Consider the following 13,806-nt stretch of genomic DNA (forward strand, 5'->3'; position numbering starts at 1 on the left):
CGCTCTATTTAAAGGGGCAGTCCTCCACTGACAGATGCTGCAACCAATAGCAAAGATGGCTGCATGGAGCAGCCCAGGGGGAAGGCTGCTCCCAGTTTAATGATGCCTCACCCCAGGTATCAATATATGGGGTGAGGAGGAGGGGGAGGACAGAGATCTTCCACCTGGCGGGCGGGAGGAAGCGGCCTGCCTCCGCCACCAGGAAGGCCTGGCTCGAGGTGGCAGAGGGGGTCACCTGCGCCACCAACATATCGCCCACCTGCACACAGTGCAGGAGGCGGTCCAATGACCTCAGTAGGTCAGCCAAAGTGAGTACACGTAGTCCTTCCCCTACACTCCGTCTGCCACATCACTGCCCCCACCCCACATCTCCTTCGGCACTGCCAACACTACTCTGTCACATCACCCCTCATACCCACTCAAACCCCATCCTCATCTTACCTGCACCTACTCACCTCGCCAGTACTCACCCCACCACTACCACGCAACCCAATCCTCATACAATCTCATGGCTCTATCCCATACTCACCCTCTCGTGCATCGCTCTCACGGCCAGCCTCACTCAACCTGCCACCACCTGTGCTGCAGCCACAGGGCATGCATCACATATGTGCAGTAGGCAGCGTAAGGCAAACGTGTCGTGAGCATGAAGGGGATGCACAAGGGTGTTTGAGGGTTTGTCATGGTTGTTACTTCTATTGAATTTCAGAACAACTCACATCACACATTATATTGGCACCACTACTGCCATGTCTTCACGAATCCTGTCCGGTTTGTGCAATAATGCCCGCTCCTGGGTATCACGATGAGGACCCACCACTGATGCCACCCATTGTGTCACTGCAGAGTGGGTGTAGGTGGATTTGCAGGGCTCTTCTGCGCAGACGACTAAGAGACATCGGCGATGTCCCCGGTTGCACCCTGGAAGGCTGTGGAGGAGAAGTTCGGGAGGGCAGTGGTGACTTTGACAGCGACAGGTAGGAAGATGGTGCACGGGCCAGCCAGGAGCAGCTCGGCATGAAAGAGGCTGCAGATGTCCACGGCTACATGTCGAGTGACTCTGAGCCTCCGTGTGCACTGCTGCTCAGAGAGGTCCAGGAGGCTGAGCCTCGGTCTGTGGACCCTGTGGCGAGGGTAGTGCCCTCTGCGACGCATCTCTCTCTGCGGTAGCCCTCCCTCCTGGTGGATGTGTCACAGCACTGTGTTGTGGAGTTCCACGTGTCACAGGTGGACGGCTGGTGATACTGTTCGCCCTCTGAGGAGGTCATGACTGCAGCTACGGCGGCCCCCATCCGGAAGATGTACATCTGAGGGGGTCCGCAAGGTAGGTACATGTCTCCGGACCCCGGGGTAAGTGTGCAGGATGGTGACTTTGACCGTCAGGAGGAGGGTGGTGGAGGCCAAACTTTGTCCCAAGTGACAGAGTGGCCTCCTGCAATGAGTGAGGGTCTCCCCCCCCCACCACCTGTCAAATGGACCTTTGCAGCTGCCACAGGCTGACAGCTGCAACACGTCCATTCGAGCTGGGAGTGTTTCCCCCAGTGTGGGAAACAGTCCCATGTTGATCAAAAATCACACACAGTCCCTTAATCAGGTCAGTTAATGACCTGAAATACCAAACTAAATATTGTCAAGTGGCATCCCGCTGGCTTTAATTGCCTGCGGGATTCCCACCAGCGGGGGCTGCGCGCGCATGCCGGCGTGTCAGTGGGGAACCCGGAAGTGGGCGGGATCGAGGCGGGATCCGGTCCCGCTCCTGGATTTCGCGATTTTCGGGGCCCCCCCGCCGAGAACGCACCCGAGAGCGGGTGCTAAAATCGAGCCCAAAATGTCTGCATTTTAAAATGAAGCTACTTTTCCCATTCCTATACATTATGATGTGGAGATAATAGTTATTAAGATTTTTAATTAATTTTCAGCAGCAGAAAATAAAACACCACAAAACAAGCCATGAACCCACCTCCTGCCTGGTCCTTATCTCGCCCACTGTCTGGGTTTGTACATCCCAGATGGCGGCAGTCATAAATGCTGCAATGTCTTCAGAGTGGTAAGGTTTCACTGTCCATTTGTACCATATTTAGGGCTGGGGTTTGAAGATTCTGGGCCTGGAATTCCTCCTTATGCATGTTTAAGTACGCACACCATACACCAACATGCCATGCACATGTTAACATATGCTGCATGATGTATACAAGGCTGTATTTCTCTCAATCTTGCAAAAAGTGCTGTCACACTAATGTGAGCTGATCTCGTCCAGAGGGATTCCCTGGCTGCACTATTTGTCACACTGCTGTTACATGGTCTGAGTTACACTGCATGCCTGCATTGGTGGGATACTTGCGATAGCGTAGCACCAATGCCAAACGTGCAGTGTAATGTGAGCAAGGCATTGGTGAGATTTCCAATTACAGTGATAACAAGTAATTATAACATGTGCTTCTTTGATCTGTCATTTAGGTTACAGTTATACTACAGTTAACAGTCTTAGATGGGTAGATTTAATGTACAAAGTGCAGTTGGCTGACTTGGGCTATATTGCTGACCGTACATCATAGCGGTAGCACTGAGGTCAGCCACAAAGGAGCAGTGTGGACACGTAATTGGACACATATACAGACCGTTGTGCCTGGGCAGATGATCAGCCCTCTAACATACTATACAGTGAAAGCATGATATAATGCTGAGGAGGTGTCATTGATGAGTGCAGATTTAACTTTAGCTGTTTTTGTATTGCACTTTATCTAAAGTGAAACTGTGTGAGACCACTTCCTAGGGGAGTGTCCAAGCTTTAGTGCATTTGGGAGTCAAATGGATACCCGACTCCCACATTATACAGCCACCTAAAACCACCATATCCACTAGAAAATGCACCCTAATAAAACCAAAGTAAATACTTAATAATGCTGACAGATCTCCTGTGGTATGCCTTGCAGTGAGTTGGACGTTTTATAAGAACAGGGATGTTTTGCCATTTTATATTGCCAGGAAAACTAAATTATCAGTGCTGGAGCCGGTGCTGAGAACTGGGAAGTGGACCTGGCGTCTGGTAGTATGGAAATGCAGTCTCAATATCAGGCCAAGCAGGCGGCAGCAAGGTATGTTGCGTTGTTGGGAGGGTGGGGGGGGCGGGGGGTGGTTGAAATTGTGATCGTGGAGGTCCCGGGGTGCATTCCAGCTCCTTCGGGGCCCACAGAAATAATTCAACCCTTACCTTTAGAGGGCCCTTCAGTTCCATCGCCTGTGGAATTGGTCGGAGTCTGCACGGCACAGGCTCCGCCCAGTCCGACCTAAAATGGGAATCAGTGTCCTATTTTACTAGGACCCAGATTTCCACTTTAAAAGGGGCCTATCGCCTGAAACAGGCAAGCGCTTTGGACACCTGATGGTAGGCACCCATCAAAATGGAGCCGGGCTCATCACTGCTGTTAACAGGCAGTAAGACCGCCGACCCCCCCGACGGGCGGTGAGACCGCCGACCCCCCCGACGGGCGGTGAGACCGCCGACCCCCCCGACGGGCGGTGAGACCGCCGACCCCCCCGACGGGCGGTGAGACCGCCGACCCCCCCGACGGGCGGTGAGACCGCCGACCCCCCCGACGGGCGGTGAGACCGCCGACCCCCCCGACGGGCGGTGAGACCGCCGACCCCCCCGACGGGCGGTAAGACCGCCGACCCCCCCGACGGGCGGTAAGACCGCCGACCCCCCCCGACGGGCGGTAAGACCGCCGACCCCCCCGACGGGCGGTAAGACTACTGGGCTGTTACTGCCCGTTAATGCCAGGCGAAGGGAGTGAAAATCGATCCCACTGTGTTTTTCCCATCAATCTCCTTCTCAGACCTGTCCACATTTCCTTTTGCACTTTCCCGAATTCCACCTCCAACCACTTTCCCATTGTCAATTGGTTCCTGTATCTATGTTCTTGCCTTTAACTTTATGCTGCTTAAAATTAATCAGTGGAAAATCACAAGCCAGGATGCACAATTTCCTAACATGCACTCCTGGGGTCCGCCAGGAGCACAGAAGCAGAAAGTTTAGTGAACTATTAGTGAGTTTGCTGACTTATACAGTCTTTAATGCTGGAGAGCTGGACCTGTTTCTGGCTGGGGCGGAGATCACCTCGTATAAAAGCTGGGTATTGTATGACATCAATCAAGGCCAGAATGGTCTCCTGGACTAGTTTTGATCGCCTAAGGAAGTTGGAGAGGAATTTTCCAGATTTTTTTGCCCCTAATTGGCCTGGTTTGTATCTGTTTTGTTGCCTCTCCCAGGAGATCACATGGTTTCGGGTGGGGTGGGGAGTGTATATATTGTGATACACAAGGCATCGCAGTTGTGTGGAACAGGCTGGATGGACAGAGGGTCTTTTCCTGTCTGACATTGTTCATATGTTCGTATTAAACCTTCATTTTCATAAACAACAAGAATGATCTCATTGAAAATTTCAAAAGTTAATTGTTTGGTTCAGAAGAGGAAGACCTTTCAAATTGAATTTTCAACATTAATAGACAGCTATCCAGTCACTATAAACAATGTCTTTGTTCTCTTTTCTAACCATACACTAAGAAACCACAATCACAAGTGCATTGACAATCCAATCTCCATTTCCTTTCAAAGTGTTTTGGACGAAGCAAAGAAGTTCTCAAATCGTCACAGTAGGTGGGGTCACAATCTTCCACATTTCAACTCCTGTTCATGTGCAAATTGCATGCTGAGAACTTCTTCTAGCTACATGTTCAGATGCACAGATCTGATTGAAAGCTCCTTCTCAACTGTTGTGAGGTAAAAGTATCTAATGAAAGGCTTTTGAGAAGGGTTGAGGTCTTGAAGTAAACAATTTGGTGAAGTTATTAAAAGACTATTCAATATGTAAAATTAAACCATTATTGTGAAAATATATATTATTTGATTTTATTTTGGTTTAAACTTTATTTTGAACATTATAAATTTCAGTTAGAAAAAAATGGCAGGTGAAAGTTTTGTTAAATAAACATTTTGAGTTTGATTTTGACTTGATTGACTTCTTTGATGACATAATGGAGAGGGTTGATGAGGGTTGTGTAGATGATGTTATATATATATGGACTTTCAAAAGGTGTTTGATAAAGTGCCACATAATAGATTTGTTAGCAAGATTAAAGCCCATGGGATTAAAGGGGCAGTGGCTGCATGGATACAAAATTGGCTAAGAGACAGAAAGCAGAGAGTAGTAGTGAACGGTTGTTTGTCAGACTGGAAGGAATATACAGTGGAATCCCCCAGGTATTAGGACCACTGCTCATTTTGATATATATCAATGACCTGGCCTTTGGTATAGGGGGTATAATTTCAAAGTTTGCAGATGACACAAAGTTTGGAAATATAGTAAACAGTGAGGAGGATGGTAGCAGACTTCAGGAGGACATAGGTAGGCGCTGGTGAGATGGGTAGACACATGGCAGATGAAATTTAATACAGAGAAGTGTGAAGTGATTCATTTTGGAAGGAAACTAAATGGTACAATGTTAAAGGGGGTGCAGGAACCGAGAGACCTGGGGGTGTACGTACACAAATCTTTGAAAGTGGCATGACAAGTTGATAAGGCTGTTAAAAAAGCATATGGGATCCTTGGCTTTATAGAGGCATAGAGTACAAAAGCAACAAAGTTATGCTGAACCTTTATAAAACACAAGTTTGGCCTCAGCTGGAGTATTGTGTTCAATTCTGGGCACCACACTTTAGGAAGGATGTAAAGGCCTTGGAGAGGTTGCAGAGGGGATTTACTAGAATAGTACCAGGGATGAGGGACTTCAGTTATGTGGAGAGATTAGAGAAGCTGGGATTGTTCTCCTTAGAACAGAAAGGTTAAAGGGAGATATGATAGAGAGGATATGTGGGGTTTTGATAATGTAGATAGGGAGAAACTGTTTCGACTGGCAGGAGGGTCGGTAACCAGAGGACACAGATTTAAGATCATTGGCAAAAAATCCAGGGGGGAAATGAGGAGATATTTTTAAAACAGTGAGTTGTTATGATCTGGAATGCATTACCTGAAGAGATGGTGGAAGCAGTTTCAACAGTACCTTTAAAAAGTGAATTAGATATACTTGAAAAGGAGATGCTTGCAGGGCTATGGCAGGGTGGGACTAATTGGATAGCTCTCTCAAAGATCCGGCACAGACAAAATGGGCCAAATGGCCTTTTTAAAAAAAAATTTATTCGTTCACGGGATGTGGGCGTCGCTGGCAAGGCCGGCATTTATTGCCCATCCCTAATTGCCCTCGAGAAGGTGGTGGTGAGCCGCCTTCTTGAACCGCTGCAGTCCGTGTGGTGACGGTTCTCCCACAGTGCTGTTAGGAAGGGAGTTCCAGGATTTTGACCCAGCGACAATGAAGGAACGGCGATATATTTCCAAGTCGGGATGGTGTGTGACTTGGAGGGGAACGTGCAGGTGGTGTTGTTCCCATGCGCCTGCTGCCCTTGTCCTTCTAGGTGGTAGAGGTCGCGGGTTTGGGAGGTGCTGTCGAAGAAGCCTTGGCGAGTTCCTGCAGTGCATCCTGTGGATGGTGCACACTGCAGCCACAGTGCGCCGGTGGTGAAGGGAGTGAATGTTTAGGGTGGTGGATGGGGTGCCAATCAAGCGGGCTGCTTTATCTTGGATGGTGTCGAGCTTCTTGAGTGTTGTTGGAGCTGCACTCATCCAGGCAAGTGGAGAGTATTCCATCACACTCCTGACTTGTGCCTTGTAGATGGTGGAAAGGCTTTGGGGAGTCAGGAGTTGAGTCACTCGCCGCAGAATACCCAGCCTCTGATCTGCTCTCGTAGCCACGGTATTTATATGGCTGGTCCAGTTAAGTTTCTGGTCAATGGTGACCCCCAGGATGTTGATGGTGGGGGATTCGGCGATGGTAATGCCGTTGAATGTCAAGGGGAGGTGGTTAGACTCTCTCTTGTTGGAGATGGTCATTGCCTGGCACTTATCTGGCGCGAATGTTACTTGCCACTTATGAGCCCAAGCCTGGATGTTGTCCAGGTCTTGCTGCATGCAGGCTCGGACTGTGTCATTATCTGAGGGGTTGCGAATGGAACTGAACACTGTGCAGTCATCAGCGAACATCCCCATTTCTGACCTTATGATGGAGGGAAGGTCATTGATGAAGCAGCTGAAGATGGTTGGGCCTAGGACACTGCCCTGAGGAACTCCTGCAGCAATGCCCTGGGGCTGAGATGATTGGCCTCCAACAACCACTACCATCTTCCTTTGTGCTAGGTATGACTCCAGCCACTGGAGAGTTTTCCCCCTGATTCCCATTGACTTCAATTTTACTAGGGCTCCTTGGTGCCACACTCGGTCAAATGCTGCCTTGATGTCAAGGGCAGTCACTCTCACCTCACCTCTGGAATTCAGCTCTTTTGTCCATGTTTGGACCAAGGCTGTAATGAGGTCTGGAGCCGAGTGGTCCTGGCGGAACCCAAACTGAGCATCAGTGAGCAGGTTATTGGTGAGTAAGTGCCGCTTGATAGCACTGTCGACGACACCTTCCATCACTTTGCTGATGATTGAGAGTAGACTGATGGGGCGGTAATTGGCCGGATTGGATTTGTCCTGCTTTTTGTGGACAGGACATACCTGGGCAATTTTCCACATTGTCGGGTGGATGCCAGTGTTGTAGCTGTACTGGAACCGCTTGGCTAGTGGCGCAGCTAGTTCTGGAGCACAAGTCTTCAGCACTCCTTCTGTGCTTTATGATTCTATTCTTGGATTGACTGGATTGGTTCTTCCATTAAAAGATTTTGACTTTAAATAGGGAAATTCAAATAAATGTTTACAAAGGGAATTTCAATGTTAAATGTTGACATGAAAGTGTGGCAAAAATTGTGACAACAGCAATGTACGTTTGTGACCGGTAAGTGTGTAGGTGCACAATATTTTAATAAGATACAGAGAGTTGTACATTTTTAAGATTAAACACCACGGGGGGAGGGGGGGGTAATTTTAACCTTCATGCCTGGGTGATAATCTGGATGCCTGCCGGTTGAAATCGATGGAATAAAAATCACAGGTAGGTTATACAATAGATAGGTGATTCACTCTGCCAGATCACCCCCGGGGCTGTGAAGGTGAAAATGACCTCTGATAAAGAAAGACTTGCTTTTATTTATCACCTTTCATAACCTCAGGCATCCCAAAACATTTTACAAACAATGAAGTACTTTTGAAATGTAGTCACTGTTGTAATGTAGGGAATTTACATTACAACAGTAATGTAATATAATGTAATACATATGTACTTTACATTTATTTTATTACATAGTAATGAAAATAAGGGGCATCAGAAATGTTACAGGCAGATTAAAAATACGAATTGGACAGTTAACTCTAATGTGTATCATTTGTTATGAGGTTATCTTTTACGGTGTTGTATCTGTGGCTTCTAAACAGGCCACTGGTAATGGGCTGGATTTTGCTGTGAGCGGTGAGGGAACAGTGTCAGCCGTTCGTTAGACTTACACTTGCCCATAGACTTTCTATGAGTTTTTGCACTGCAGGTTCCTGTAACTGAGAGATCCATTCAGTGCGGGGCCCTCTACAGGGCATCTGGGACCTGTGTGAACAGGGCAAGCAACTGAGTATCTCCTGAACCAATCAGATTGAAGAATCATTAATGAGCAGCACAGAGATTGAACCAGGAAGTGTAAGTCAAATCAGGTAGAGTAGGTGAAATAAAGAGAAGGAAAGATTGAATTAAGAGAGGTAAGAGATAATAATTTTTTTTTAAATGTCCAACAATAATTAAAATCTGAGGATTTGCACTTGTATAAGTTAATTTTCAGAGCCAGAGAGGTTGTTTGGCAGTAATTAAGACTTAACAATGTTAAAAGGGTACTTAGGCTGGAATGGACAAGCCCTAACTTTTTTTGGCCAGTTTAGTCTGTTTCTGCTAAGTCAGTACAGAAACTTCAGGTCATTTCATGCAGCTTTGGAAGGGGTTGCGTTTAACTGAGCACGTGCGGTCCCGAAGTTAATGTCCGATTCGCACATAAATAATGGTGAGCGCTGTTAGTCTCACCGTTATTTTTACAGCAAAATCCGGCATATTTCCCATTACTGTCAAATGCTGCCAGCAAAGCTCGCTAATATGAAGTGGTTCAGAGTTTTTGGGGGAAAAGATCCTGAAATCAATTAGTCTCGGAGATAAGTGAGACCTTTTCTTAACCTGACCAGAGTCTCCAATGAATAAATCGTGGAATTCGCCACGAGGATCCCAGACGTTTAATGTAAGGAATCAGTGCAGGCACCAGCACTCTAACACCGCAAGGACGCGTGCATTAGTCTCATTTACAGGAAACGTCCCTTTTTACATAGATTGTAGACAGGTGCAACGGGCCCTGCTCCTAAAGAGAAGAAAACTCATTAGCGTCCCGTCTCACAGACGTTTAACCCGCGGGGGCACTTTAAAAACCTGTTCACAGTAACATACGATTAAGAATTTAAAAGAACTGTATGGCCCATGGATTTTTTAAAAGTCTGCCGTTAGGTTTACAGGAAAAAAATACTGTTTAAAATTCGTTTTATTTTGAAATAGAAATTTGCATAGAATGAATTAGTAGTGACACAGGAGAAATCGTATGTTTAATGCTAACACAGGTAAACAGAAGAGTACCATAATCCGTGTTAATATGGGGTGGGAGGGGAGACAATGGTATGATAATATAGCTAAGATAATATTTTGCAAAAAATACAATAATGTATGGTATGGGTCAGGATAGCCCCCCAAATGCTGCGTACTTCCAATTAAAAATGGATACGTTATAAATTTAGGACCGGCACTCTTGTTAACTTGGGAAAAAAAAGTTCAGAGAGTTCTGTGCAGTTCAGTGGGTTACCGTTCTACATTTCCACCTCACGGTGTCCGTTTCCATCAGCCCAGACCCCTAGGGTGAGTTCTGTCTATCTGTCTCTCTCTCTCTCCCTCTACCCCCTCACACTCGTCCCCCTCCTCCATCTTCAAGGTTAACACTAAAAGTTTTTACAAATATATTAAGAGTAAAGTGGGCCCCTTAAAGACAGACGCAGTTGATATTGTAATTGAAAATAAGGAAATGTCAGACTTGCTAAATAATTACTTTGTATCGGTCTTCACATTAGAGGAAGAGGAAAAAGTACAAGAGATATGAGGAAAAGTAAAATTAAATCAAGGAGAGGAAATTACTAGATTTAATATAAGTTTAACAAAATGATAATGGAGAAAATAATGAGACTAAAGATAGACAAATCTCCAGGGCCAAATCGTTTCCATCCTGGAGCATTAAAAGGTGAGATAATTGCAGATGCGTTGGTCATTATCTTCCAAAACTCTCTCGATTTAGGAATTGTCCCCTTGGATTGGAAATTTGCAGGGTCACTCCATTATTTAAGAAGGGCAAGAGAGATAAACTAGGAAATTATAAACCTATTAGTCTAACGTCTGTTGTGGGGAAGTTACTTGAATCTGTTATTAGGGACAGAATGACCAAGCACTTCGACAAATATGAACTGATCAGCGAGAGCCTGCATGGATTTGTAAAGGGTAAGTCATGTCTAACTAATCTAGTTGAATTTTTTGAGGAGGTTACTAACATGGTAGATAAACAAGTGTCTTTAGATGTTGTTTATATGGACTTTGAAGGCATTTGATGAGGTTCCACACAAAAAAATGTTAACAAATATTAAAGTGCATAGAATTGGAGGCAGCCTATTGGCATGGGTAGAGAATTAATCAGGAGGTAGGAGACAGAGTATAGATAATGGGTCTGTACTCAAATTTACAGGATGTGACTAGTGGTATCCCTCAGTGGCCTGTGCTGGGGCTTCAGCTTTTCATTATATTTATCAATGACTTGGATGAAGGAATAGAGAGCCATATATACAAATTTGCTGATGACACCAAGTTAGGTGGCACAGTATGGAAGCAGAAAGTTGCAAAGGGACATTGATAGATTAACTGGGCAAAAGTGTGGTGGATGGAGTTCACTTTGAGGAAGTGTGAGGTCATCCACTTTGGACCTAAAAACGATAGATCAGAGTATTTTCTAAATGGTGAGAGGCTAAGAAATATGGAGGTGCAGAGGGATTTAGGGGTCCATGTACTGATCACCAAAAGCTAGTGGACAGGTACAAAAATAAATTAAAAGGCTAACAGAATGTTGGCCTTTATTTCAAGGGGATTGGAATACAAAGGGGTGGAAGTTATGCTATTGTTTTATGAAGCTCTGATTAAGCCACATCTGGAGCACTGTGTTCAATTCTGGGCACTGCACCTCAGGAAGGTTATATTGCCCTTGAAGGGGGTGCAGCACAGATTCACCTGAATGATACCAGGGCTAAAAGGGTTAAATTTATGAGGACAGGTTGCATAGACTAGGCTTGTATTCCCTTGAGTATAGAAGATTATGGGGTGGTCTAATTGAGGTGTTTAAGATGATTAAAGGATTTGATAGGGTAGATAGAGAGAAACTATTTCCTCTGGTGGGGGAGTCCAGAACAAAAAGGCCTAACCTTAAAATTAGAGCTAGGCCGTTCAGGGGTGATGTCAGGAAGCATTTCTTCACACAAAGGGTAGTGGAAATCTGGAAAACTCTCCCCCAAAAAGCTGTTGAGGCTGGGAGCCAATTGAAAATGTTAAAACTGAGATTGATAGATTTTTGTTAGGTAAGGGTTTTAAGGGAAAGGGTTTTAAGGGATATGGAAACAAGGCGGGTAGATGGAGTTACAATACAGATCAGCTGTGTTCTAACTGAATGGTGGAACAGGCTCAACGGGCTGAATGGCCTACATCTGTTCTTATGTTCCCCCCTCCCCTATCTCTCTCTCCTGCTCTCAACTCCAAGTGGGTCTGGGACGAGAGCATAAAAACAATCTAAAGGTTTGACAGTAAATTGGCAACTTCACTCAGAAGCTCTAAGTATGGCCGGTGAGTAAAATAGAATAATTTGCAATGGTGGAGTTGGGGGGCTGTTTTGAGGTTGGGGTTAAGGTTCTACATCTGGCCAATTTGGATTAAGAGTACTTGAGCCTGAGCAGGAGAGGCCAACCGGGAAAAGCCTTCCACCACCCAGCACTACCTTTCTTCATTTTCAACTCCAATGTGTTTAAAATTCCCCAGTTATCATTGTTTGTGTATGTAGAGGGCTGCCTTGAGGAAGTTGTCATTCGTTTCATTGAGTCTAATTGAAACTAGGTGCTGATAAATTACACACCTGAACACACAAGAAATAGGAGCAGGGGTAGGCTAAACAGCCCCACAAGCCTGCTCTGCCATTCAAGAAGATCACGGCTGATCTTCTATCTCAACTCCACGTTCCTGCCCTACAGGGAGGAAGCTCCACCAGTTCATATAGAATCCAGAGAGTGCTTTTAATAACGAGCCCTGTCATATCACGGCCTTACACTGCAAGTTACCACCACCCAGAAAAAGACGGGACACAGACATATATCAAAGATACATGGATGGCTAAAATCCGTACAAAAACGCCATTTTACAGTTGGGATAAATGCTATCATTACACTTTGAACGGGAAACACGAACGCAAAGGGCTCCATGCTTCATTCTGCTAAACATATACTGAAAAGTATATTGTATTTGAAAACGTCATCTAAATATGTATCTATATAGACACGTGAATACGCAGGACAGACAAGCTATACATACGTAATATGTGTATCTACTATATACGTCCTTTATATTTATGTGCATATATACTCTAATACGTGTGTATCTAGCTACTATAAATGTGTATATAACGTGTATCTCCATACATTATATACAACTATCCTAAGTGTTGCTGCCACTCTGTAATTTACAAATGTTCCTGCTCTATTATACCTGATACAGTCGAATTTCTAAGCTTACTAACAAGTGACCGGATGGAAAAGTGCTCCTCTATCTCTAGCGATTACATCAGGACCGATTACAGTTTGGGGTGTGGATCAAAAATAGAATTTAACCCTAAGCGGACAACTGAGCATTAACTCTGGACCTAGTTCCCTGGAAATGAGTGCGGGGGAGTGGGGGAACATTGCAGAGTAATAAATCTGGCAATGATTTGGATCACATGGGATCACAGCTGGACGTGGAGCAGAGAAGTGCGTGTTAAGAGGGAAATGCCGGCCCGGCGCAGAGCCTCGCTCTCTGCAGCTGTGAGTGTGGATTTGGAATCGAACTCACTCCCACTTGCAGTGACGCTCGGCTCAGCAGTGTCAGCTCGGCAGGAACACATCTGGCACTGAATCAAGTACCTGCCACTTGCTCACTCATTTACACGCACTGGGCACAAGCGCGGTCCTGGTTTAATTATACACAGTCAGGAGTCGATAGGGACAGGCGGCTAAACACTACTAAAACACAATTGCTTCTGTACACCTATGAATAAATCCTTAATATATATCTGCAGATGGAGGATTTGCAATATACAACGTATGCATTATCTCAATGCTAAGCTTATATTAAAGGGCGAGAAAGGTGTCTCGCGATTACAATGTCGCGCTGTAGGAATTGTTTTATATTCCAGCATGTGAAAGATGACTTGAATTCATATGTTAAGTTGTCGAATTTCTCTCAGCACATTCCGATTCGCACGGCCTGAATCTAAAATAAAACTTCCAGACATTTGATGTCAGAACTGCTTCTAACATCTTTGGGTCGCTTTTAAAACGTTTGCACCCTTCGATTTGGGTTCTGGAGTTTACATACAATGTGCTGAAAGATGTCCCGTGCGGCTTATTACTATGCACTCTCCTCCATATATGGACTTAGTCTATTTGTATCATCTTTATATACACTATCTTT

Source organism: Heptranchias perlo, chromosome 7 (genome assembly GCF_035084215.1).
Source record: "Heptranchias perlo isolate sHepPer1 chromosome 7, sHepPer1.hap1, whole genome shotgun sequence".
NCBI classification, from domain to species: Eukaryota; Metazoa; Chordata; class Chondrichthyes; order Hexanchiformes; family Hexanchidae; genus Heptranchias; species Heptranchias perlo.